The sequence below is a fragment of the Festucalex cinctus genome, chromosome 2, assembly GCF_051991245.1.
Source record: "Festucalex cinctus isolate MCC-2025b chromosome 2, RoL_Fcin_1.0, whole genome shotgun sequence".
Lineage (NCBI taxonomy): Eukaryota > Metazoa > Chordata > Actinopteri > Syngnathiformes > Syngnathidae > Festucalex > Festucalex cinctus.
In genome coordinates this window covers 30,054,790-30,082,232 of record NC_135412.1, presented here as the reverse complement: position 1 = coordinate 30,082,232, position 27,443 = coordinate 30,054,790, and the positions used below count along the sequence as shown (strand labels likewise).

Below are 27,443 nucleotides of genomic sequence, written 5' to 3'. Positions count from 1 at the left end.
TGCTGTGTGACGCATCTGGCCCAGCTATCAATTTACAACTCTGGGCCACATATGTATTGCCAGTCTTGTCCCACTCTTAAATGCAGTTTCAGATTTATTTATTTTTTCTACACACATTTTTTTACACATACTTATTTGCATAACAGATGTTAAGAAGAATTTTAATACATCATCACACAGACATTTCAATATGTTTCTGGTCAAACAATCAAAGTTTGTGTGTGAATTCTGTGAACGAACTTTCATTAAGCTTCCAGAGAGAAGTTCTTCGAACGTGCGTTCACCATTTCTTTGTAGCGATTCAAGGGTAAGTATTTAATTTTCCTATGTTTTACATTTGATATTTTATGGCTTCATATTGACACAACTACTGAATTGACTTCACAGACATTGGTGTGTGCGTGCGTGCGTGTGTGGTTATCTAAATTTTCCCGTTAATAGTTTCAATGCCATAATATTTAGTTAGGTGCACTCACTGGCTGATCAGAGAAAATCTCATTTTATCTGACCAGTTTTGTTTCAACCTGCAACGCATAAACTTTAAGTCTAACAATTCTAAAATAAAAACAACTATGAATATTCATATGAAAGAGATAATTATTTACATTTAGTGGAAATCTGATTCAGAGGTAAAGCTTTTAGGGGGCAATATTGTAATGAAGCTATTTTATTGAGACGCAACTCTGCGAGTATAATCATATAAAAAGGTACCAAATTATCACTAGCACCAAATATTACATTGTTCTGGGATAATATTCAGCTTGTATTGTAAAATATGCAGAGCTTGAATTATGTATTTTTTATAGTGCTGTGTGATATGTACATTGTGTGCATAATATTATATTAAAAAAATACAAAAGAGGAATGACTTATGCGTTACACACATTTCCCAGGTTATGTTTTAAAAATCTATTATATATCTCATACAATTTTAATTTCATCGAGTTGATTTAAATATCTACTGTACTTTCTAACGTTATTGGATCGCTGTTCCACAGTACGCCACTAGATGGCGGGACATGCTACTAACCAGACTGTCACACACAGTCATACACAGCGTAGAAGAAGAAGAATTTCAAATTGCCGACAGCCGTGCTAAGAGCGGGAATCCAAACGTCGACGTTCTGTGTTTCAGGTCGGTAAAAGTTACATTAAATAAAACAAATATGTATCACCATGTCCATTGTCAGTTGGGTCGCTAAGCATATTGGTCTTTAGAGGTGGTTTTAGTGAAGAAATTGTTTCGAATGATCCTAAACGTTGAAGCTAAGTTGCTAATTCCGACGGCCTCTTAACAATGAGAGTTACTACAAGCCTATCTGTGTGCTATGTTGCTGATATGCTAGTAAGCTAACGAACTACACTGAAGCGCTACAGGAGCGTTTACATGAAGAATGTATCTTTTTTTCAGTCGTTTTTAACAGGCTGGTTTAACAGTTGAAGATAGAACATTGAATAGCGTTTTCTTTTAGGTTTAGTTTTTAAAGTAAATTAAGTCCACTTGTATAGTAATGTAAGGTTTATCTGTAATTTGTTTAACTTCTGTATATAACTTAATTCATCACGAAATCTAGTCGAATCATGCTTCAGGATATTTATTTGTTGAGGGAAGTAAAAGTATTTTTTAGTAATTACTAATTATTGAGCCTATAATGAACACATTTTTTTCACACTGTAATAAAACAAAGGTGTAAATGTTGTACTTTGTTGCTTTTAATATCATTTGTTGTCTGTTGATGTACAGGTTACTTGTGCTGTTTTGACGAGTCACATGGCGTACAGGTGGTGCCAGCGTCTTCGAAACCAGATGGCTAATTAGTAATTTACTACTTATTCAAACTAAGAAGGCATGTTGTACCTTGGCCAGAGCTTGGTGAACCTCTTTGGTAAGTAAACAAGTGAACAAACACTCAAAATATTCATTTCTAAGAATCTGAAGAAAGCTTAGGTGAACTACCTTTCACCACATCCAAATGTTGAAATTAGTGACAGAGAATATAACTTGGCACAGGTTTAATGGGGAAGGAGAACATGCAGAGGTCTGTCTTACCTATAAGGAGGAAGAGGGCAAAGTGCAATTTTTTTTAAGGTAATGTTGGTATGTTTTCAGAATTCATAATATAAGATAACATAATAATTAATAGAATATCGGTTGTGCTCAGGTTTCAGGCTCTGAGTGTTTCTTCAAAATGTTCTGTCCACAAAATCCATTCTGAGGAGTAGCGCAAGACAGGTAAATGATTCTGCGCACTGTACTACATGATTGTGATGATATTATTGCGGTAACACATTGCTGACTTGTACAGTAAGTTTGAAACTTACATGCTGTGTTGTTGATATTGTTTAGGTGCACAACTCACTTTTTCAAGACTACAAACACAATTACAGCTCTACAACAGGTACCTAGACCCATTGTTAATTTAAGTTGTGAGTAATAATAACTACTATGATTATGAAAGAACACAATCACATTGTGAAAAAAAATGTTGAACAGGGTCTTCTGTTTGTTTCAGGCAACCCTTTTTGCGGTGCTTGGGGACCAACCGGAAGAAAGGGAAATACTGTATTCGTAGTTGGTAAGTTTTTCAAAGGTCACTGTTGTAGAACCAAATCATCATAAATCTTAGCACACTTTTTTTTATTTTATTTTAATTTTTTTTACCAATTTGTAAGGCATAATTATGGAGGACCAAAACTGCCAAAATTCAAAATAAATAAATGACTAAATAAATAAATAAATAAATTACTAAAAGTGAAAGTAAAAACGGATGAAAAATATACAATTCAAAAATGAAATACAAACGTATTATTTTTATTTTCAGTTTTAGTCATTTAGTTATTTAGTTAGTCATCTGGGGGGTGGAGAGGGGGTGATGTATATGAATATTGCAAAATTTAGTAAAGGTTATGTAATTTACTTAAAAGTAAAATCTTCAGGCATCGGGAGAATTCTATCAACAAAAGTTGAGTGCAAAAATTAAATTAATAATAATAATAATGTCGTCTCTCATAGATTAATCACCTGGCTGTCGTTGAAGGCACCAATTCGGACAACCTAATCAGACGGATGATGGCAACTGTGATGACAAATGCCCTGGGCTGTTAAATGAATACAACTGGGCAGGGAAGCAAGACAAGTGTTGCATTGGCAAGAAGGCATTCAAGGAGACAGTGATGCAAGACTGTATGTTTGGTGAGTTATCGCCTATGTAAACTACTTATTACAAGACAGTTGTTTTTGAGCAGAATGTTCTGAGCTGCTTTCTTTTGTTGTGTAAAATCACTCCACCTGGGGTATGGAGTCAGAATCCTTCCAATACCCGAAACCTCGTAATAAGGGTTTGACTCTCCGAAAACATTTTTGTATAACTGAATTGTTTTGAATTGTCCAAAAATATTTTTGAATGACTGAAAATTCCCAGAAAAAGCTTTAAAAAAAAAAAACACACTAAGAAAAGACACATTTTAAAAGTGCGGCTCCACATAGACATTATTTATCTATTAATTAGAGAATGGTCAATTCCGAAATCAATGAAAAAAAAAAACATCATTGATACTTCACAAAAACAGCAATTAGTATATGTATCTTTGTCTTTTCATTAATATATTGCAGTCAAGATGGACTCCATCAGGCCAGGGCTCTACACTAACTTTTCCACTACTAGCACTGGTGCGAGTAACATTTTTGGTTGCTCGCACAGCACAGGATTTAGTCGCACCATTATTTGTGGAGGTGCAGCATGACCTGGCTTAGGCATACTCAACTCGATATATTTGCAAAATATTTTATTGGAACACGAGGTTTGCCTGCAACAGCAGTGGCTATCAAAACAAGTCAATCATTTCTAATAAATTATGTCAACATTATTTTCTTTAGCTCAGTAAAAATCAGTATTTTTTTTTCTTCACCGCTACTCCCCTTACCTTTTCATCTTTATGCTGTCCTCGCTCCGAAGCTTCTAAATTTCACCAGCTAGACAGCGAGTTAACGACGTTCCAAATAACCAGACTTCATTTTCCTTTTGTGCTATTAATTTGAACAATGGCCTCTGACCATTACCCTCTTTAAGTCGTAGTAAAACTAGAAAATAAAATAAACAATGTACCTAACTATACACGACACACTTTCATGCTAGTAGCTAGTTACATTGCACATTCAACATTCTGTAATTGTCCTAATTAACTCATTCACTCCCAAAAACGTATACGTTTTTTAGGTTTTTGTTTGCTAGAGTTTTTGTATGAAGGCTTTGATGCAGTTTCTGACCTGAAGTGGAAGCTTAAAGCGATAGTAGTTATTACAAAAAAAAAAAAAAAAAAAAAAGTGTGCTTCATCTGTTTCATGAATGAAACTTTTTTTTTGTAATAACTACCATCGCTTTAAGCTTCCACTTCAGGTCAGAAACTGCATCAAAGCCTTCATACAAAAACTCTAGCAAACAAAAACCTAAAAAACGTATAAATACGTCTTTGGGAGTGAATGAGTTAACTAAAATAAATCTACAGTGGTTTTTATATTGACATCGCATGTATTTACCAACATTGTCAAATTCAACAAAAAAGTGTTACTTAATACTTACTGATAGTTACTGTAACAACAGAACAGCTTTTTTTCTAAAACAATAAATTGTATTGGATACTAACTCTCTTCTCTTTTGTAATCTTGTCTTTCAGTTGCTGCTCGACAGCTTGACCGTACACTGACTCAGCAGGACTTTGGTGTTACTGTCAAGCATTGGCTGCGTTTTGCTCATGAGCGTAACGGTGGCATCCCAAGCAATGCTAGTGCCTTGGACGCAACTGCGAACGCAAGTCAAAATTTAGTGTGTCTTTTTATGGACTGACGTACAGTCAAAGTGAAATGGTTACCGCTTTATACACTGATGTTCCTACAGTTCATTTCATGTTTATTTCATTCCTTTGTCAAGAAAAAGAATAATACAATAAAAACAAACATTATTTGAGGCAGAAACCAAACGGGTGTTATTTTCTTTGCCTCCATTCTCCCCAGAATTCAGTTACAAAGTACTGTGTTTTGATTTCTAATAAATGTTTGAATATTAAAACTCATTCACTGCCAGTCATTATAGAAAAGTTTTACATTTCCAATACTCACGTGATATTACATTCAATAATTATATATAAACCGAATCTACCAAATAACAGAATAGACTCCCTACTTTTTGTCCCGTCCCGTTTTTTTATAATTGACAGCAGAAAAATGTAGGTTTGCCAAAATACAGCCATTTCTCCCATGGACTCTGAAACTGTGTTTATTTCCTATAAAATGGGGCAATGATGTCATCTACCGGTGGTTGGGCATCAGTAAAGTTGTTTCCAAGTTTGATATTTACAGTGGAGCATGCTCAGATTCGCCCCCATTTAGCACCGCTCTAAAAAATACAATTGACAAGTATACTTGTCAAAGGCAGTGAATGAGTTAAACATATTTTCTGTCCTAAGATTTTCATACATATGGGGAAGTCTGGTTAAGGAAATCAACAAGCTAATAATACATCCAAGTAAGTTGTAAGACATCTGCAGAAACACTAGGTGAAAAACATACGGTAACTTTTTTTTTTCTAGTGGACTAACCCAATATTTTTTGTTAGTTTAAAAAAGTAGTTCTATATTAATGTGCATGATAATAGTAATAATAATAATGTACATTTAGATGTAAATTCCAATGTAAATGATGATTAACTTAAAACATTTATTCCTCACATTAATTCACTATAAAAATGCATGTAGGTTCTGATTTAGATGATAGTTGAAACGACATTGATATTGTGTGATATATGGTTACAAAGCAAACGTTGACTCAACATTTTATCAACCTTGCACTTTCTGTATAATTTAAATGTTAGAATTCAATGTAAAATCAACCAAAGATACATGTAGATTCTGATTTAGATGATGGTTGAAACGACATTGATATTGTGTGATTTATGGTTGAAAAGCAAACGTTGACTCAACATTTTATCAACCCTGCGCTTTCTGTTTAATTTAAACGTTAGAATTCAATGTAAAATCAACCAAAGATGCATGTAGATTCTCATTTAGATTATGGTTGAAACGACATTGATATTGAGTGATATATGGTTGGAAAGCAAACGTTGACTCAACATTTTATCAACCTTGCGCTTTCTGTATAATTTAAACGTTAGATCTCAACGTAGATTCAACACTTAAGCCGAACTATATTTCAACGTTGATTCAACCACATTTTGCTATCTGGGTAGAGTCTTTTTACATTGCTTTGGTATCCTCTACTGTTTAACTTAAGCTTGCGCCAGAAAAGAATCCCTTGGCAGACATTGTGGAAGTAGTGTGCCATGGAGCTTGCAAACGCTTTTGAAGATTACAGTAAGGGTAAAAACTTTGAACTGGCCTCTCCATCCTGTCGCAGAGGAAGCTAAAACTAGTCATGCATGGGTAGAACTTCTCTTAAGCTTTGGATGAGGGTACAAATGTGATGGATGTCATGCGGCTGCTTACATTTGCTAGCTCTTTTGACAGTTCATTTGAAGTGCATGATTAGGTATTGAAATTTTGCTTCTTCTTTGCATGGCACATCCAAGGGCACACATATTTTCAACATCGTTAATAGTGTTGTTGTGAAATATAACGTGGAAGGTTTGAGTTCTGTTCATTCAAATGAATTCATTAATCCATGGAGAAGAGGAAAAGTGTACAACTTGTGTATGTATGCTGGCATAATATATTTCATAAGTAATTCCTCTATAGCTTACACAATGTTGCCCTTTAACTTTTTGTGGCACTCTCAATAATTAAAATTGGATATTTGTGTTGTAAAGGCTGATTACTTGCTTCACATTTTGCTTGTATCAGTGCTGGACATGCTAGGAGAGCTCTTTGATAACACTTGGTACCATCTGGTTGTCGCGTGAGCCAGAGCCGACTGATAACGAAGCTTCATTCCTCAGATTTGCCAAGGCCAGTACACTGTTGAATTTTGGACCATGTCGTTTTGAATGTGTTCTGATGTGCTGGAGAGCATGATAGCTGTACTCATCACACACTAAACTTTCTGAATCCGCCAAACGATTGTTACAACCGTGACAGTTTCATGGCATGTCTGCCCCATGTCTGTTAAGTGAGTCTCTCTGCCTCGCCCTAACCACTCAAAAATGGAAGAATCTGATCTATCGGCAAGTAAAGTTCAGTTCAGTTCTTTACTGGATGTCACAGTTTACAGAACAGCTCGGTTTTGTTTTTTAAAAAACAAGTCCACAACATTTGAGAGCTGAATTTTTCAATATTTTGATGCCTCGTCTTATATAAAAAAGGTTTCATCATTCAAATGTGTAAGTATTTTTATTTTATTTTTTTAATCAGTACAGTATTTTCACTAACAGAGACTTTAAGAATGAGCTGAACCCCAAATGAAAGAAGCGCATTCTTTTTATAAGAAAGTAACCTCACAATTAACCAAGATTCAAGATTCATATTTTGAACAGTTGGGTTAAGATAAAGAGGCACAGAAGAGTGGCAGAAGGAACCACCAGCTTCCTTTTGCTGAATTGGTCAGCCATTCATTTAGGGCTATTATTCTGTCATTCGCACTGAAGTTGCTTTTAATGCGCTTAGCTTGCACATTTGTTTGCCAGTTCTCCCATCCAGACAGCCACCATGCGTAAGCTGGAAATGTGTGTGCAACCACCAGAGGCAAGTCTAAGGGGTATAGAATGTGCTGCGTCCGGGATTACCCACCTATTCACTCAGGATATTGCTCTAATCATATAGTGCGCAAACACGTCCACAAAACTGACAGCTGGGAGCAATTTTGCGCCTGATTTACCACACATGGCAATGGATTTGCGGCAACAACATGGTTGTTATAGAAACATTTGCGAGAAAGATGGCATTATCAGAAAGTGAGGTTGGACCGAGAGTAAGCGTTTATAGCGCCATTAAGCTGTACAGAGCAGAGAGGACGACGACGACGTCATTCATTCATAAAGTGCAAATTACTGGTGCAATAATTTTTTAGAAATATATTTTCAGAGTTTGGCGTGGGCGTACAGTGTGTATCTGGCACGTAAAAATGATCGTAAAATGCCTCCCTGCCATTGCCGATCAGCCCGGTTTACGTTGTGTCCTAAACCAACATTGAGGAATGTCCCCTTCCCTCTCGCTCTCTCTCTCCTCTCTGCGTGAACAGCCAGAGAGCGACGGTGCACCGTGCCATGCACTGCTGTCATGATCCCGGGATTGAGGTTGCGGCAGGTTAATACATGCTTTCCAAAAACGTTATTTGCGTCATGCAAACTCTGTGTGGCTATTTGCGCTGCCGTTAGTGAATTAGACGCTGCATATCAATGAGTCTCATTTGCATTGGGGTGGGCATATTTTGCGTCAAATGTATACAAAATACCTCATTTACATACGCGCAAATAACACCGGGGCAACGTGGCACAATCTGGTTGGCAGGCATTTAGTGACGGATTTCCCCATCTATGCGTGTTTAGTGAATTCGGCGCTCCCGGATTGCTTTTTTTTTTTTTTTTTTTTTTTACCGGTTAGCGCCGTGCAAAGGCGACGCAAACCTTTAGTGAATATGTCCCTAAGGATGGAAAATATGTCACACTTTAAATGCAAAATTTACTTGTGTAGTGGATTTGGAAGTTTTAGTAATTGTTGCTAGTGACGTGTGTGCAAGTCATGTTAAAAGGTTGACTTGAAGAAGGATGCAATTTTGCTTTCTATATTTAGTAAATCCAATAAAAGTAAGTTAGTGGTGAATCAAGCTCCTGATTGAATGCATGTTTGGAGCCGGTGTAAAGCGAGTTATTGTTGAGGTTGCCCACTGTTGCACCACACGCAATCAAATAATAAGTGTTTACAATCTGTAACTCATGGCACTATTACAATGGCAGTAATTGTTTGTGTTTGGCACTTTCAAAGTCAGAGTACTCCATCAGCATGTGGAAATGCCCATCACAGGTGGAGGGAAAAAAAAGAAGTCATTTTTACCAATTAATATGATATGCAGTAAATTTCATAGAGTAAATTTTTAAAGAGTATACTCGGTCCCAGTCTAAGAGTAAACTTGGGTTAGGGTACCCTTGGAAGAGAGTAAAATATAATAACAACAACAACTCAAAGGTTGAGGAACGATCACGTAACCTTCAGCATGGGAAACAGTCACTCTGTACCACGTAAGCTATACCATGCCTACTGTTTGTTAACATATTACTGGTGTGTCTCAAAGGTGACCAAAAATGGATCAGTGAATAGAGCTGTCTCCCAACCTGAAGACTTTTTTTTTTTTTAACTAATATTTTACTCTCTTCCAAATGTAAAGTTTACTCTGATTAGACTGGGGCCGAATGTTTTTATTTTATTTTAATTTCTTTACAGAGAAATTTACTCTACGAGCTTTACTGTCTATATGTCGACATCTGGCCATCTGTTTAATGTAGTAGTCTAGAACAGCGTTTCCCAACCAGGGGTATGCAAGCACATTACAGAATTTAAGGTTAGAATTTAATAATATCTTTGTCATTTTGTGAGACCATCAGTAAATTAGTATGTGTGCACAAGAATGTGTTTCCATGGGGAGACAATAACGTGGCAAAGCAGCCCCAAAATCACAACAGCCGTGTGTCAGCACAAGTGTCTCATTAATGCCCAGTTTACTGATGAAAAGAAAGTAAAACTGCTATAGTGTGTCTGAATATTATTCATAAGTGCTTTGTCCCTGATATTTAAAGTGTAATTGCCTGTTTCAAGAGGACCTTGTTGAAAGGAGCACCATTTTTCTGTAGTAAATGTTGGAAGTGTTGTCCATAAGATTAGTTTGATTTTTTTTTTTGATTTTTTTTTTTTAATGTATATTACTTGTTTATTTTCAAGGTGACATCTTTATGGTTAAAGTTTATAGTTAAAAGAAAAAAATAAAATACAATGCCTGACAATGAAATTCAAATTAAGGAGATGAAATTAAGTGACCTTTATATAAAGAATAAATTGTGTTATGTTCTACTTTTTGATAATCATCAAGATAATAAGGGACATGACAGCCATTGGGCAGTTGGAGAGTGTACATGGGCCGGGTGTATTGATAGCAATGATCCTTCAATATTGTGAGGAAGTTGTGGTTTCTTGTGCCATCCTACTTCCCAGCTAAACAAGTATTTTGCCATCGTGTGATGTTTTTCTTGTTCAAAGAATCTTCAATCACCAGAGGGCAGGTACTCAGCCTACCCGCACCCTCCTCTTTCTGCTCCTTCATAGCTCCTCTGACTCTGCAAGGACAAAAATGGCTGGCAGGAGGTCATGACCACTCCAACATTGTCTCTGCCTCCTGGTGATGGACTGACAACAGCAGGAAATGTGCAGCCGTTGTCTCATGACAATTGTCACAGGCCGTGGTCATGATTCAGATGATGAGGTGATGCCTTCTGACATGACACAGAAAGGCTGCAGCTGCACTTCAGACTCTTCCCTGTAAGGAGGGGAAACATGGCTGGCACACATGATTGGGATGAGAGTTGGAGCTTCTGTGGCTTTGGCAAAACAATCGATACGAAGACAAATGGATCTCGGTGTGTGTCTTAGGCCATGTGTGGTAAATCACGGTGCAGACTCCACACCGCTGACAGGCTCCTTTCCAGTTTCTGTTTGTTTTTGTGATGCCTTCATTCAGCATGAACACAGTTAGGTGCAAAGGATAGATAAGATAATTGCTGCAGCAAATGAATTTCCTGGACGTGCAGCATCAAACCGTGGCAAGCTCATCTTTTGTCACAAGTGAAAAGTGGTTCATCGTGCGTGGAGGATAATGAAAGGGAAAAACAAATGGAACTATTTACAAAGCCCACAAAAGACAAAAACATGTTTTGCCTGGTTTGTGCGTATTCTGTATAGCCAAAACATGATTTATCATTTGTCCTGAAATTCAGCCCAACAACCTGTACTTGTACCCAGTGGCGGAGCCAGACTTGTATAAATACGGGGGCCAGGTGGGTGGGGGGGTGGGGCAAGGATACTTCATCCAAAGATGATGCCAAATTTGTTTTCATGAAAATTAATTTCAATCGGAGTCTCTATCGATGTTCAAATATATTTAAGTACATATTAAGCACAGGGGAGATTTTTGCACATAATGTGCCGTTTATTAAGAATGTATAAAATGTACAAAAAAAATAATTCAGCACTGTTTAACTTGAATGAACTTGCACGCACACGCAGATACTGTATTCATGCAATTACAGTACTTTTATCAACATAACATTATAATATGAACATAATGCAAATTTGTATTACAGTATGACTAAAGATCCTGTCTAAGTGCCAAACTCTCCTTGTCGTTTCATTTTCCACACACCCTATGAAAAACAAATTTATTACTCCAACTACTACTTCATTTACAACCACATAATTTATTAATGTGATTAATTAATAATTATGTTAATAAATCCTCCACTTCTACCTGTAAATGCAAACGTCAGTTAGTGTCTGTTTGAACTTTCAACCATTGGAGGGTGCTATTGTCTTGCATAACAACAACAACATACTTATTTTTAGCTTGCACAAAACTCCGTTGCTTATTGATGTCCGTCCAAAACAATCTATCTGAACTAGAGCTGTCAGTGGATTAAAATTTGTAATCATAATTAATCGCATTACTTCAATAATTAACTGACTATTAATCACACATTAATTGCACATTTTATATCTCAATTTATACCTACATTTACAATAAAATGTACAATTTCAATATGGTTTTATTTATTTTTTAGTCATTGATAGAGTAATTTCATAACAATTCAATTAAAAACATTTAAAAATTCATTGATAGAGTAATTTCATAACAATTCAAGAAAAAAAGTTTAAAAAAAATAAAAATAAAATATGTGCTGTACTGTAAAACCAAACCAAAGCGTGACTGATTTGTTTTGGTCATTTTTCTATCACTACAACATGGTATAATTGCATTTGTAAGACAATAGTGAAAGCTCAATGCATTTCTTTTTTCATATTAGGAGCTGCCTAATTTTTAACATGAAGTAACTTGTGAAATTATGCACATTTTTAAAACTGTAAAATACAACAGTCCCCAAAAATATATGCATTCGCGTTTGGCTTTTATTTTGTTAAGTGAAATAGGATGTGCATAGTAAAATGACGAATTTTTACTGCATAGGAACCAGAAACGACCGATGTGTTCTTTTCATATTAATAGCTCTGTAATTTTAAACAATAAGTAACTTGCGAGTTTCTGCACATTTTAAAATTGTAAAATACAACTTGACGCCAATCCCCACACATTAGGCTGTATCATTTAATTTATTACTGCTAAATTGTGTTATAGTGACTCCTTTTTACGACGTCGGACGCTTTTATTTTGTTAAGTTCTCGGATGCGAGACGCAGCTGAGGCCGCGCTACTGTTACAGCAAACACATCGTAGTTTCACTTTCACCCTGATGAGATATTTTGTGGAGATGCTGAATAAAATACGCCTCACATTTAAAGATAAATAGGCTTGTGCTCACTCCAACTGTCAAGACGGCGTCCATTCGGCTCTTTACTCTCACAGCGGTTTCAGAGTGCCCATGGACGCCTCTTGGTGCTCGGTGCGAACGCAACGGCTAACCGAGTGCGTTCTTTCAAAGCAAGGCACGGGTGGTAGTGGTGAGACACAGTCCAAATGGCTCCTCCACCTATATTCTGCCCCTTAAACACTGTATTTTAGCTCCAGTGCTTTTCTATTGGGTAGTTTTGACGTGGACGTTTCTACTGCGTGGTGACTAGAATTCCCTGAGTAGAGGCTTTCCAAATAAGGAGCGGTCGTTAATCGAGCGTTAAAAAAAAATAGTGCCGTTAAAGGCACTTTAAGTTAACGAGATAATAACGTGACAATTTTGACACCCATAATCTGAACATAGAAGTTATTTTAAACAGTCACTCACGTCTCACAGGCAAACAAACATGATATAGCCAAATGCCAACATGCATTCTCGGTACTCAGGAGACTGCTCCTTAAAACAGATGATTCTCCTTCTCCAGACTCCTAGTGAGGTGGATTATAATGCTTTGTCGTAAGTAGCGCCAGCCACTGTTCAGGAGGGGCATAACAATTAGTAGGCGTCTGCTTGAAAAAAATGCTGGCAGGCTGCATCGGCCAGGCGTGCGACGTCACTGCGCCGGTGCCGTGATATGTCAATCATTTGGCGTCTGCTGGGTCCAATCACATTTCAGCAGGGGCACGTGCCACCCCGGCCCCCCCTCTGGCTCCGCCATTGCTTGTACCTTGTCATTTCAGCGAGTCAAGCATTTACAGTAGCAAAACACCTTTTCAAAACAAACATTTATTTTACTGTTGGAATGCTAAAACACAAGCAAGGTCATTTGCTTATTATTTGACTGTCAATCATTAGCTGTAATTCTGTGTGTAATAAAGTTCTTATATCTCCCATTGTTGAGATGCCGAGTGTCAAGAATTCACAAGAAAGCATCACTTCCAAGACTCAAGCATTGAAGTCAATTATTCTATTCCTCTCATCATAATATTGATTCTGCTTGTGAATGTGAATATTCAAGGATTTCTGCACAAGAAGCAATTATGTTGAAAGAAAAGCACTCAAAGAAATACATGTGTGGGTCAGAAAAGTAACAGACAGGATTTACTCTAATGTACAGCAGGTGAAGAATATTGACTCGTCATTTGTTATTATTACTGGAACGTGGGCACGGTGAGTGATGTGGTTAGTATGTCAATATCACAGTCAAATGTTCTAGATGTGTGTGACTCCTTTGTCTTTCAGCCTGATTTGTATCGGGTACAATCACAATCCATGTTTTAGTTTTTAAGTTAGATGATTGATGTGGTTAGCCTAAAAATGCCAGCTTCTTTCCCCAAAGGGATTTCATGTGTGCTTTGGCTACTTTTTTGGTCATGATAAAGGATCCCTCAATCAGTTTGGTTACATCTTTCTTTTAATTCACGTAGAAAACATGTCTCTAGACTTTAGAGACAATAGAATTCAGTCACAGATAAACAACAGTGGAGATGAAAAATTCTTCACTGTGTTTCAAGCAAGAGCGTGTATGTTTGAGATCATGAGCATTTTTTTTTTTAAGCGTTCCCCTTTCCATCACTTTGGTAAAGGTTTTTGTTCTTCCTTTTGAAATGAGTATTTTACATCTTCTGGTGCAGCCGCTGTAACGTTTGTTCATTAAGTCTTCAACAAACAGTAGAAACCTTCACCCCTGCCCACTCGCAGCTGCTTTGGGGCCTTCTTTACAGTTTTCTCAGGGTTTCTGTTATCAAATGCTGCACTCTGTTCTTTTGGCCATGTGTTTGTGCAATGACTCTGAATTCATTTTTATTTCTATTCTATTTTTGTCGGTTGTGTTAATATAAACCTGACCCTAACCCAGGGAAATGTGTATCAGATCCATACATAAATACCTGTAAATTAAATCTGAGATGTTGATCTCCTGTCCCGATGTTTTCAATCTACAGCAAAAATAAAAAAGGATTGGTCTCACTGTTCCAATACATTTAGAGGAGAGACTGTGTGTAAATTTGAGTCCCTCAGTGGCATGCTTGCATGGTGTCTGGGTTTTTCTATAATATGCCGTGATGTATTAATCACTTTTGTAGTCCTCACTTAATTGCTTTCTAGTTTCTAGTCAGTTCAGCTAAACACTGCACTATCTCATCTCTAGTCGGTTACTGTGACTCAGCTCAAATATTTTTCAAGACCCGTATCTGGTGTGCTGTTTCTTTGGGCCTTTGTGCTATTCATTTCAAGCCATATTTTTACGATATGTGCAATTGTGGAAAAGCCTGACTTTTTTTTCTTGTAATCGTCTTTTATTTTTCAGACTTTTTGCACTATAATTTAGCCATAATATCATCATCACTGCAAATACCACATGAACATATATATTTTTTTAAAGCATACTCATCTGTGGCCTTTCAGATGATAGCCAGCTGGACAGTCTTGAATGACAGTTGGAGGTATAAGTGGTCATATGAAACAGTAAACAGTAGTGGGGCAAGATGACTGGCTTAGTGACTTGAGTCGCAGCGACTCAAGCGTGTCTGTGAATATACAGATGTCATTGCGAGGCTTGAGGCTGGAAATTGCACCCCAGTTATGGCTGGAGAGCACATGAGTGCGTGCGCACAAGCTCCTGCGCGCTCCTTCGGTGGACTTCCCGCAGACAAGCTAGTACATCAACACAGCCAAGCCTTTTTGCTTGAAAAAAAGGGCTGTCATGAGAGCATCTTACAAATATTTCTGTCTGCAGGCTGTCACATCCTCTTTTTCTTCACCATCCACTTCTCTCTGTGCAGTCATAACTGCAATTATCCCATTTGCTCCAATAGCAGCAACTTAAATGTTTAATTAAATTCCAATTCAATCCATCTGAAAACATATTTCTGCCTTTGCTTTATTTAATATTTTCTGTAATCCAAACAGAGTTTAAATATACATTACACAACTGGTGCTGAAAGTTCGAGAATGTCTTTTGACTTGACAAGGCCAAGCTCGATTAACTTCTTGTTCGTGATCATGATTGACTGCAGCTTGTACTCTTTCTTTCCCAGCATAAAAGGGGTTCGTTTGACAGCACTCAATATTCACAACAATGGGGAAGTCTAAAGAACTCAGATTAACAACAATCATCATCATCATCATCAAGGGAGAATTGTGCATTTCACCAGTTCTGGAAAGTCTTTTGGAGCCATTTTGAAACAACTGAAGAATCCAACATTGACAACAATTGAATCCTGAACTTAAGAAAGGTCTATATACTTTTCAGACTTTATGAAATCTTAATTTTCTCCCGAGTCCAACATTCCTGTTATCACTTGCAACCCAAGAAAATGACTATTTTGATTCAGTATTGGCACCGGATAATGGTGTCATGTGAATGAATTTGCCTGTCTTAATGAGTTTATTGATCCTTTGTTCCTTTCCTGGCACCGATGCTGCTACCCCAGCAGCCACAACAAAGTAGATGGCACTTGGCCTCCAACAGCTTGCTGCACACACTGAAGGATTTGAGCTTCCTCAGCTTCTTTAAACTTTTCCGAGACTAATCTGCTTCTGTATTAACTCTAGCTAGCATGGATTCTACAAATGCCTGTAAACTGTTTGACAGTGTCTTTCATGTTAAACTACTGTAAACTCTTGCATCGTATGGTATTGCTGTTACAATGCTTGAATTGATTCAGGCACACCTGTTTCGATGAAAACAGTTTGTGACAATTGGAAATACAAATTCCCAATTAATTGAGGTCACATATGGTGTGACTCGAGTATTTAGGCCCTAATTTAGACAGTTTGTTAAATTATGTAGTCTATGACCTGGGGATGTACTTTTCTGAAAATGCAGTTTCCCCAGAGTTTTTTTTTTTTTTTTTTTAAGGTTAAACTTAGTTCAGCTCATTTCCACAACCGTAATATTGAGTTCTTAGTTAAGTTATACTTGAGTTTTTATTTTAGACCCAGATTGGAATACACAACTGAGGTTATGGTCCCCCTATGTCAAACAAGATATAGAATTAACTGTGAGAGTTCACCGGCTTTTTACACATTTCTGGGTACTTGCATAAGGAACGTATACTCCGGTGAGAACTTTCATTTGTTCTTTGAGTATGCATTGTTGAATCAAACAGGGGGTCTCAACTTACAGCTCCAGGTTACTGAATTGGACCTAAGGAAATATCTGGCTTTTTTTTTTTTTTTTTTTAAACCATGTGATAAATTATCTTTTGATTAATTGTGGGAAGAGAACGGACAATGGGCCACTTCAGTCACTGCTATGGAAGGATGAATATGGAAGTAAAACAGATAGGGAAAACAGTTCTTGTCATGCTCTTCAACAGTCTATAAACATGGCATCACAATACACACTAGGGACCCCCAAATAGATTTTATATAGCATTTACAATGTCCTAGCTTACATTTCCTTGTCTATTTTGTTGTTTTATCGCACAATGATTGTAATTCTGTAATGGAAAATTGAGACAGTTTGATACTTTATTGTAGTTTAGAGAGCCACGTAATAAATCATTGGCTGGTTTTGTGTCACATTACAAGGCCGAGTGGCTTTATCAAATCACAGACAGACGGTATACAAAGCCGAGCACAAATGTGGAATTGGTTAGAGCACATCACAGATGCGATGAGATGTGATGTCCTTTCAAGGATATTGTCACTTCTATGAGTACATGCTTTAAGATTTAAGACCATTTGAAAGTTCTACAAGAACAGAAGAACTGAACTGCTTTTACTGTATCAGATAAGAAATATGTTTTGATAAGGGGTAGGCAACTTTGATGATCATGTGTGCTACATACACTCCCTTCCAAAAGTATTTAAACAGTGAGGTCAGTCAATTCAAGTTTCTTTTTGGCAATTAAAATTGGGCCTTGACTAACCTAAATCCCTTTTACTTGATGTTTTTTAATAATAAACAAACCAATTGGCCTTGTGATAATTTCTCATATCTTAGCCAATTACAGAGTGTGTATTAGAATTGTTGATGCTCTGGTATTATCACGATACCAAGTGCTTCATGATCTTTAAGTGTCACATAGAGCAGAACCTGGTTGACTTCAAATTTGCCAAAACGATTGAGTGTATACTTCCTTGGCATAAGCACAAAGCAAATCAATGGTCCTTTCCTTCCTTGTTGGACATTTTGTAGGCTGTATTGGTGAGGGCAGCTAGTGTGGAGTCCAGGGTAGCATGATTCTAATCCTCAGAGATTACATTAACTGCTTCAGGATGCTGGGTTTCTAGTGCTGTAATGAAAGTGTAGAATGGACTCATCCCTCGTTGGAATATAAATACAGATGTGGATGGCATGTGAGCACATCACAGGCAATGTGATTATGGCCTGATGCCAACAGCTAGCATAACCGCATTGCGGCGGCATATCACAATTTATACAGTCAAATGTCTAGGGTTGAGTCATCTCTTGTTAACATAGAGAATTAGACCTCCACCTTGACTTTTTCAGCAAGTGTTAGCATCACGGCAGTAAAACCTCACAGGTTCACATTAGCATCTGCTATGAGAAGTATTTCCTGTGAGGATGACTGATCTGCTCTTCTGGCTACACTGCTTGTTCAGTGCCATCAGTTTGCTCATCTTGTTTACAAGGCATTAACTGAGACAAAGGGGAATGGTGGGATTCAAAAGCTACTGGCTAATTTTTTAATAACACATTACAGCACACTGATTATTATCCCTCAAGATTATTTTAGCCTAAAGCTTAGCTTTGTGTTTCTGACTATAGCTGAATGAAATAAATGTTGCCTTTTCAGTTTCTCCTAGCATCAGATATTCCACACTCAATAGATAATCTATTAATACTGGATACAGCACACTAATAATTAAAACGCTAGCAAATAAAAACTGCAAAATAGAAAAATGCAGGTCCACCGTCACTGAACATTGCATTTTTTGCAGACTTTTACAAGACCACAAACGTGCCTCGAGTGATAGTTATGGTACGCTAAAGCTACATATCATATATTAGAAAACCCTCAATCTGATATCAGTGAACTGAGATTTAATCTAAAAAAAAAAATGTTTGGCATTCTATACTTCACTGCACTTCCTTCCTTTTAACTGTCGTATTTATCTTCTTTTATGGTCACATCCATCCACATAGCTCTCGCAACAGTTATGGCCAAGTATGGTAATGCTAATATGAAGATAAGATATCCCTTTGAAGAAGACAGTGGTATTGATGTAATAGAGCTCCAGACCTTGACATCATGCATCCCAAAATGCACTGTGCAAAACTTAACCAATGCCACTTTAGCAGGTTCGAACACGTCACAACTGAGTAAAAATGCAGACTCCACTTTTTACAACGGTAGAAAGCAGCAAGAAAAAATAAATAAATAAATGTATAAATAAACGTTGCGATCTTGAACAAACCCTGACGAGAAATTAATTCGCGACCTTCGCAAATGTTCACCCCTCAGTGGGATGGGGGCTTAAGGAAGTTAAAGCAGGTGTTTCTGTTGTGGGCTACATCATGCACCTACTACAATGTTAAATGGGAAAAGGAACAATAAATGTAGTAACTGGGTTGTTGTCTACAGCACAGCAAGCAAGAGCACCTGCTACCACAGGGAAAATGCAACAGAGAGGTTCGGGACATCTTTGGCACCTTAATGGATTATTGAGTCATTGCAGCAAAACCGGAAAACCTAAGCATAATCATCACAGACCCAAAGTGAAAGACAAAACTGTTTTCGCTGTCCATCATTGCACAACAGACATAGAAATGAGAAATGTCATCACTTCCCATAATCAGTGCAAAAGATTGAGATAAAACGAAGGAACGAACAAAAATGTCTGAGTCGCTCATCACAGTAGAAGAAAACAAGAAAATGTCAGAACTGTCCATCACCATAGAAATAAAACACGGAAGCATCAGTTATCCAACCCCACATAAGTTCTTGACTGTGCTGCTTGAGGCAAGCACAAAGTCATCTTGAGCAGATGTTTCTTGGATCATCAACCTGCCCTGGGAGCCAACGACTATGATTTTGATTTGATCTGAATTCAGTTGTAATAGATTCTGATTCTTGATTCTTCCATTCATTCTTGAAGTTTGAATAACAGATTCATCTATTTCAGTTTTGTTGATAAAATGTGTCCTAACCCTAACCCATAACAGTGGAAGTTAACAGTGTAATAATGCTACCTAAGGAATGTGATTATAGGTTATTGTGAAGAGGACAGTCGGCCCAACCTCGAGATACGGAGGCCTAAATGAAACTCAAAGTTTACTCAAAGATGCCATACAGTTGAGCTATTCTGACGTACTCGGTATGGGTAGGAAATCAAACAAAAAAAACACAACTCTTTTGAAGTCTTACTTGATAAATGAATAAATAATGACAGATGTTCTAAGCCCAACCTTAACATGACACACATCATAACACACATATAACACTCCATCAACCTATTTAGGTGGTTAGTTCAAGTGCGTCCTTTTTGACCTGTTGGACCTTCAATAGATTTGATAACACAGAGTTTGGAGGACAGATGGTATGCGGTGAGGGTGACAGTAGTGGCTTGTTCTTTGTGTGAGTGTGTGTTGTGCGTGCATGTGTGTAAGGGCAGCTGTTGAACAAGAGGATTTAATAATGCCTTGTGACCTAGATCTATTCTAGCCTAAGCAGTTCCACTCACTGCTGTTGTAGAGGAGAGAATAGGGACGAAACGCTTTGACCAAGAAACTGTGATTGTGTAAAATATATTTTTTAAGATTTGAGAAGGTTAGTGTACGAGAGGGATAGTTGAGGAGTTCCAACACAAAAGCAGACAAGCACCATTTGGAGTAAAAGAAAACCAGTGCCGACTAGCAGAGTGCTAATCACGTCATCGTTCAATGTCGCATTTACTAACCTTCCAAAACCAATTTTGCTTTAACCTCGATATTACGGATTAACGGAAAAGGATGAAGATGATTTTTTTTTTTTGGGGGGGAGTGATCTATGATCGCTGTGAATGTTGTCTTTGAAATTTTAAATCGATTTTGGTGGGTCTTCTTTGCATGAATGTTGGTTGTTTCACCAGGTCTTGCTGGTTTTATTTATTTTTTTGTTGTCCAATTAAAGCTCGTTGCCAAGCTTTAGATGCATGTATCTGCAATATTGTGATAATACTGGGATAATTTTGATCAGTACAGTCTTGATATGAAATGTTCATGCCATTTCATCTCCAAGAGTGATTGAGCGTATAGTGATTCATCCCGTCCACAGTACTGTGTTATCGCTTGTTGCAGCACAAATCTGCAAACACTCCTGGGTTTGCGGCAGGAAATCTGCCTAGAATACAAATGACTGCTAGGACGTGACGGCAATGTGTGTCGAAGCTGCTCGCACTCCATCACTGTCCCCTAGCTGTCCCCGACTAAGACCAACGGTCACTCCCTGGAGCCCCCCCAACCTCACAACCCTGTAGTAATGTCACCTTAAAGTAACAGATTCTAAATCGTTTGGATGCTGCACTGCTTTAGAGTAGGGGAAAAAAATACAATCTGGCCAAGTCGTACGTGTTCTCTGTGGGTTCAATCTGCCACACCAAAGCTTGCAAATATTTCCTTTAAAATAGGTTCTATCCCCATTAAGAGATTGTAGTGCCCATGAATATCATGTTTCAGAATGTATTCTTTGGATTTTGATCTGAGCGCAGGGGGTAAGGCTTTTTTTTTTTCTACTATGAAAGCATGCCATCATAAAAATGATACGCTAATCAGAGAAGAAATATTTCATTATTGCCAAGACTTTAATTAGTTACATGTAAATGTAAGGTTAACACCCTAAGTCATGGAGGAGGGTAACAAAAGGTTGGGGAAATGAATAAAATGAAGAAAATGGAGCTTATTTAATATAATGGGAGTTGAGTCAGCGCCAACTAGCAGAGTGCTATTAAGGTACCAAGCCAAAAATAAATTAGATCATGAAAGCAAGTGAGTCAAGAAATAGTGAGGTCGAGTGTTTTTTATATAGTGCTTGTAACTACAGCATGTGGTTCCCAAAGGGCTTTACAATGCCTCACATTCAACAATGGTCTGCTGCCACACAGGGCACTGCCAGGTCCACTGGGGGCAAATTGGGGTTCAGTGTCTTGCTCAAGGACACTTCCACATGATCACCAGGAGTGAGTATCAAACCCACAACCTCACAGATGGGAGACGGCCACTCTACCACTGAGCCATGCCACCTGATAAAGGAACAAATAAAGGAAATTGAGCAGATTAGTGGACAAGTGGTCTTTCCAGCAAGATGTCTTTCTTCTTTTCAAAGAAAAGACTTTTCCATGTGGAGTTTTCATCATTTCACTTCTATAGTCCAATAACATGACTGGAAAATTGTCTGTGTTGGTGTGTAGTCATGTGACTTGACAGGTGAGCAGAACATGGTATGTCTTAGATCGGCTCCTAGCATCTTTGATCAGGATCAGCAATGAAATAATGGATGAATAGGTTGAGGAAAAGTTTAAAAAATAATAATAATAATAAGTCATATAAATTACACTGGACTTCTATTCGAATGTAGTTTGCTGTCCTTGCAGGCTCGACCTCGCTGTTGGTGTGTAGTCGTTGCCAAGATTCTGTTGTAAAAGCTTACTTTCAGAAGACATGATTCACCGAAACGTTTCATTTCGGAAACCTATACCTCTGCGTTTGCCCTCATTCCGTCCTCTGCCCAGTGCAGATCTGCCATGGCTGGCTAAGTTTCGGAAGCAATTTGGAAATGTAAGTCGGGGGCTGCCATTCCAGCTCTACTCAGTGATGGAGAAAGGCTAGAGAGAGAGAGAGGAAGAGAGTGCAAGGAAAGACAGACTTGCAGGCTTGCTTGCGATTCCTTCATTCTGAATATTTAGTAGGCGCTTTGTCAGATATTCTTTGCCAGGCTTGTCAGTTCCTAACAGGCTGTGTTTGAATGCGTGCCATCACATGTCCATGATGATAACACTTTAATGATGTGGGTGTTGGAGCAGCAGCAGGCCTGCCCCGGGCCGGCCCATCATGGTTGCAAATGAAAGAGCGGAGGCGGAAGACGCTATTTGGGAATGACACATGGTCAGATCTGACAACTGCTCTGACGTTAATGGACACTCGCTGAATCCCACGCCTCAGGAGCTGTGCTTCCTTTTTTATTCACAATAATACGTTTCATATTTGTAAAGTTACTCATTTGACAGTCGAGAGCGAATATTTTGCCCTGATTGCTTTTCTTACTCACTCATCCACTCTTATCTATTACAATAGCAATGCATGACTTGAATATACACAGGCCTACACAACACTCTTCAAATTCAAAGTGTTTGTGATATACCAGAACAGAAAGAAATTTCATTTCAACTATCATACACACGGAGGTTTAAAAATACATTCAAATAAAAAAAATTAAAAAATTAAAAAAATAAAAAAAGGGGGAAAAAATTGTATCGGTTAAAAATGAAAGGGCAGATGCAAACCTTATGAAATTAAGCCACTCCCCAACAAAATGTAAACTAAACTATTGTATTTATTCATAAATAAATAAATAAATACATAAATAAATAAATACTTAAAAAATAAATAAATAAAAGTTTAAATTTGTAGTGATATATATTTTTTAGAATTCCGTTTTATGGAGCTTTCATACATCATTTTTTATATTAAAACTAAAACATAATCCAATAAATGAGATTGCAATATCTGCATAGAAATCAAATCATATGGAAATCAATAATGGGAATTAGAATAGATATTTTTCCAGCAGGGATAGTTTCAATCGAATTGAATGGATGGATGGATGGATGGATGGATGGATGGATGGATGGATGGATGGATGGATGGATGGATGATTAATTGAGAATACAGCCACATCCCAGTTATAAGAGGCTGTAAACACTTGTGCCAGCATAATATCTCGATTGTTGATTTTTACCTCTCTTGATGTATTTTTTTTCTCAATTGAATGGTATTGGTTATATAAAGTAGGTCACACTAATGATAGAAAAAAACTTTTGAAGTTATTATCTCGGTCTCACTTTTAGATCACAAAAATCTGGCATTTGAACAAGGGTGTGTAGACTTTTTATATCCACTGTCTGTTGTTTCTGCCTTTTTATGTCACTGATATCAAACTCAAACTCTGACAGGTTTGATCATGAGTTTCCTATCAATGAAACAATGATGCATTAATGAAACAAAGTAAGTTGAAGACAACTTCAGATCCTTGTTTTCACTGCTCAACAATAAGGTCAAACCAGCAAGATTCTTCCCCGCCCATATCCTCTCAAACTGCAAACATCTGTCGGATCCGTCAGCAACTCCCTTCCAGCAGTTCTCCTCACTCCCACTCTGATACTCAACACTCTCTTCTGTCACTTTCTGTCATTCTCTTCCCTCTACCAGAGAAATCTTAGTCATCATCTGTAAAGTGAAAACTTCTCCCTGTCAGCTGGAGCCCCTCTTGACAATTTTGCTTCAAACCTGCCTTCACCTTCTGCGCCTGTTTTTCACTGCATCCATACACTCTCACAGTTCACAACCGTGACAGTCCACAACAATTCCTCTCTTCTTCATCACATACACGATCTCATTTCAATCAGCAACTTCTTAACTTGCTTTCTTTTTCAGCACTAGTTTTGTTCAACTCAACAGCACCAAAAGTGAAATCCTCCTTGTTGAGTTGAGTTTCATTATTAGCGTAAGCAATTCCTCCTTTTATCTCGCTGCCCAAGTGTTATCTTCAGCAGTACCTGATCATTGCAGGCTCTCATAAATAACATCGCATGATCCGCATACTTCCCTCGCCGTAATATTAATCGCCTTCGCCCTTCCTTCACTCCTTGTTTCGCTGTCATCCTTGTTCACAGCCTCGTCGCTTCTGATTGATTATTGCAATTTCCTTCTTTTTGAGCTCTCTCATGATTCCTCCATAAACTCCAACTGCTTCACTGAGGGGAAAAAAAAAAAAAAAACTCCTTCCCTCACATTACCAGAGTCTTACAACAGCTCCACTGGCTACCGGTTCAATTTCGAATCTTTTTTCAAAATGCTTCTGCTTTTTCAAGGCCATGCATAACTTCAAACCACCTCTCACCAGTACCTTTACAAACTTATTCAGATTACCACCACCTCTCAGATCTTCAATTTCTCTCCACCTCACTGTCCCTCGTGCCTGCCTCACTACTGGGGGAGTAGAGGGTTCAGTCTCTCAGCTCCCTGCTGGGGAACTGCCTGACCACCTCACTTGTGCAATGCAGACGGTATTTTGCGCATCAAAGCCAAATTCGAAACATTTCTGTTCATACTGACTCTAGTTTTGCGTTTACACGGATGTTTGAAAATGTGTGTCTTTTCCCCCTCTAATTTGTAATTCTTGACTATACAATGTCCTCGGGTGATCAGGAAAGTAGGATTGTGAGAGAACTCACACAACTGCGAGAAGATAAACTTGCCACAGAAAGAGTGAACTGCAGAATAGTAACACAAAAATTGATGGTTGAGGAAACGTGAATTAAGTGACACTGCATATTATATCAGCACAGGGTGATAATAGTCACTAATCACATGGGGGGGGGTTACCAAATTTATTGTGACACTGATAGTATCATACTATACCGTTATTAAGATAATTGATTACACTGTAATTTAAGTGACACAGCAGGATAGTGTTAGCGATACTGTGTAGGCATAGATTTTCATGATAATGTAAGTAGATTATGATTATTATTTTTTTACATTTTTACTGGCTATGGATCTCTCATTTCTAAAACAGGCTCCTTACTTTTCAACCTACATGGATAGTGGCATGACAGAATAAAAAAAGAAATAGTAAGAGGTCAAATCAACTATGGTTATGATCTTGATCGACCTAATAACTGATATATTGGGGACTTTTAAGGCATTAAAAAAAATACACAATTGCAACATAAACAAACGTGAACCTGGTAGCATTAACGATGACGACAGCAGATTCGAAGAAGTTAGATCTTCCCCATCCATCACCTTATTCAAGAAAATGTTTTGATGTTGATTTTATTTTATTTATTTTTTTTTATTTTTTTATTTTATTTTTTATGTTGGTGCAGTGGCGAGCGGTGACCTTTTAGAGTGGGCATGCTGGATTGAGGAAAATGTGAGCGCCCGTAAGGGCGTGAGCAGATTAAATTTTAGGGGTATTTTTCTTGTTAGTTTTAATATTAAATATTATTTAATTATTAATTTAATTATTATTTAATACCACTGTGTAGGTATAAAATTAAAGGGGAAATATTCACGACTGACACAGGTTGATGCGCACACACACTTTAAAGCATTTCCTGTTAACTACAAACACTTGTTGGACATTAGATCACTTTACAAACTCAACGGAGCCACAAGCGATTTCAACCAACAATCAAGAGTTTGCTCATGGAATCAGTATCCTGCCAATACTCGAAACCTCGTAACTTCGGTTTGAATCTCCGAAAACATTTTTGTATGACCGAAAAAATGTTTTGAATCTCCAAAAATATTTTTGAATGACTGAAAAATCACTGAAAAAGCTTTAAAATAAAAATAACGCTAATGCATTTTGGCATTGTTTTCCCTGGGCATTGGTTGAAAGACTGAAAATGTTTTCAATGTTGTTTTGAAACTGCAATTCAAAGTCCCATTGAATTACAAAACAGCGACGCTCACAGGACCATGGAAGAACTCCCTGGTGGGTGTGGGGGGTGGGGGAGGGGGGGCGTTAGAACACTGCCAAAACTCCGCAAATCCTCATAACTTCGTACTTGAAACTTGAAGCCACGCGGTGGTCATGTGGTTGGGAGTAGGAAGCGGAAGTGTACTTCAGTCCAATCGTCTTTTCTGTTTGCTGAGCAAGGTGGGTCTAACACTTTGTGGCCAATTGGACGGAATTAAGTTCAACATTGGAAAACATTTTCAGTGTTTCAACCGTACAAAAGATGATCACAATTTACAGGTTTCAAAAATGGGAAACAAATAAATGCCAAAATGCCATTTTTGAAACTTGGCTAGTGACCGTTTTGAACCTCTGAAAGTTTGTGGGTGAAACACTGTAAAATTAAATTAGGGGGGAAAAAAGGTTGTCTTTTTGAATTATTTAATATGCTTTTTGGAGATTCAAACCCACTTTTCAGGTTTGGAAATATTTTTTCAACGTTTTGATAACGTTCAGAGTTTACAGGTTTCAAAAATGGGAAACAAATAAATGCCTAGGGAGAACAATGCCAAAATGCCATTTTTGAAACTAACTTGGCTGGTGACCGTTTTGAACCTCTGAAAATTTGTGGGTGAAACACTGTAAAGTCAAATTTTAAAAAATGTCTGTCTTTTCTTAGCGTTTTTTTTTTTTTTTTTTTAAAGCTTTTTCAGTGATTTTTCAGTCATTCAAAAAATATTTTTGGAGATTCAAAACATTTTTTCAGTCATACAAAAATGTTTTCGGAGATTTTGAATTATTCTTTTCCTCAAAAGTTCTCCGGGAGAAGGGCACTCATTGGGATTTGGCGATGAACTTGAACTGAACCAGTGACTGTTTACCGCAGAACAAGACAAGTAAGCCAATAATGCGCATGCGCGTTGTCACGTACGCTGCTTGACTGCCAGCTTTTTGCCATTCAAAAGGCGCACATACAGAAACAACGTTCTCGGGACTAACACAACTTAATTTCTCATTGTGTATGCCCAAAACAAGTTGTCGGTTTCTCTGCTCCCTGCAAGGAAAACAGGACAAAATATACAGGAATTTAAGACCAAAACAGTAGAACTACGGTATTGGATTTTAGAGCACACTGACAGATAAATATTTTCAATGATTTTATTTTGAAGGGCTTGGGCATGCACCGCATTAATAGCTTATTATGACTGTACGCCACTGTGTTGGTGGCATCTAAAATAATTCGAAGTGAAGGC

The 27,443-nt window shown here is 37.6% G+C and overlaps 1 protein-coding gene and 1 long non-coding RNA gene across 2 annotated transcripts in view; both read left to right on the top strand.

The window, feature by feature from the left end:
• The window catches only part of nlgn4xa (neuroligin 4 X-linked a), an 88,591-nt gene that overhangs the window by 41,312 nt on the left and 19,836 nt on the right, over positions 1–27,443 (top strand). The window lies entirely within an intron of this gene.
• Positions 1,070–4,977, top strand: LOC144014486 (uncharacterized). The gene is made up of 8 exons (XR_013282474.1): positions 1,070–1,135; positions 1,745–1,886; positions 2,012–2,089; positions 2,163–2,233; positions 2,348–2,399; positions 2,514–2,576; positions 3,014–3,193; positions 4,675–4,977. It is a non-coding gene; the product is annotated as an uncharacterized LOC144014486 (long non-coding RNA).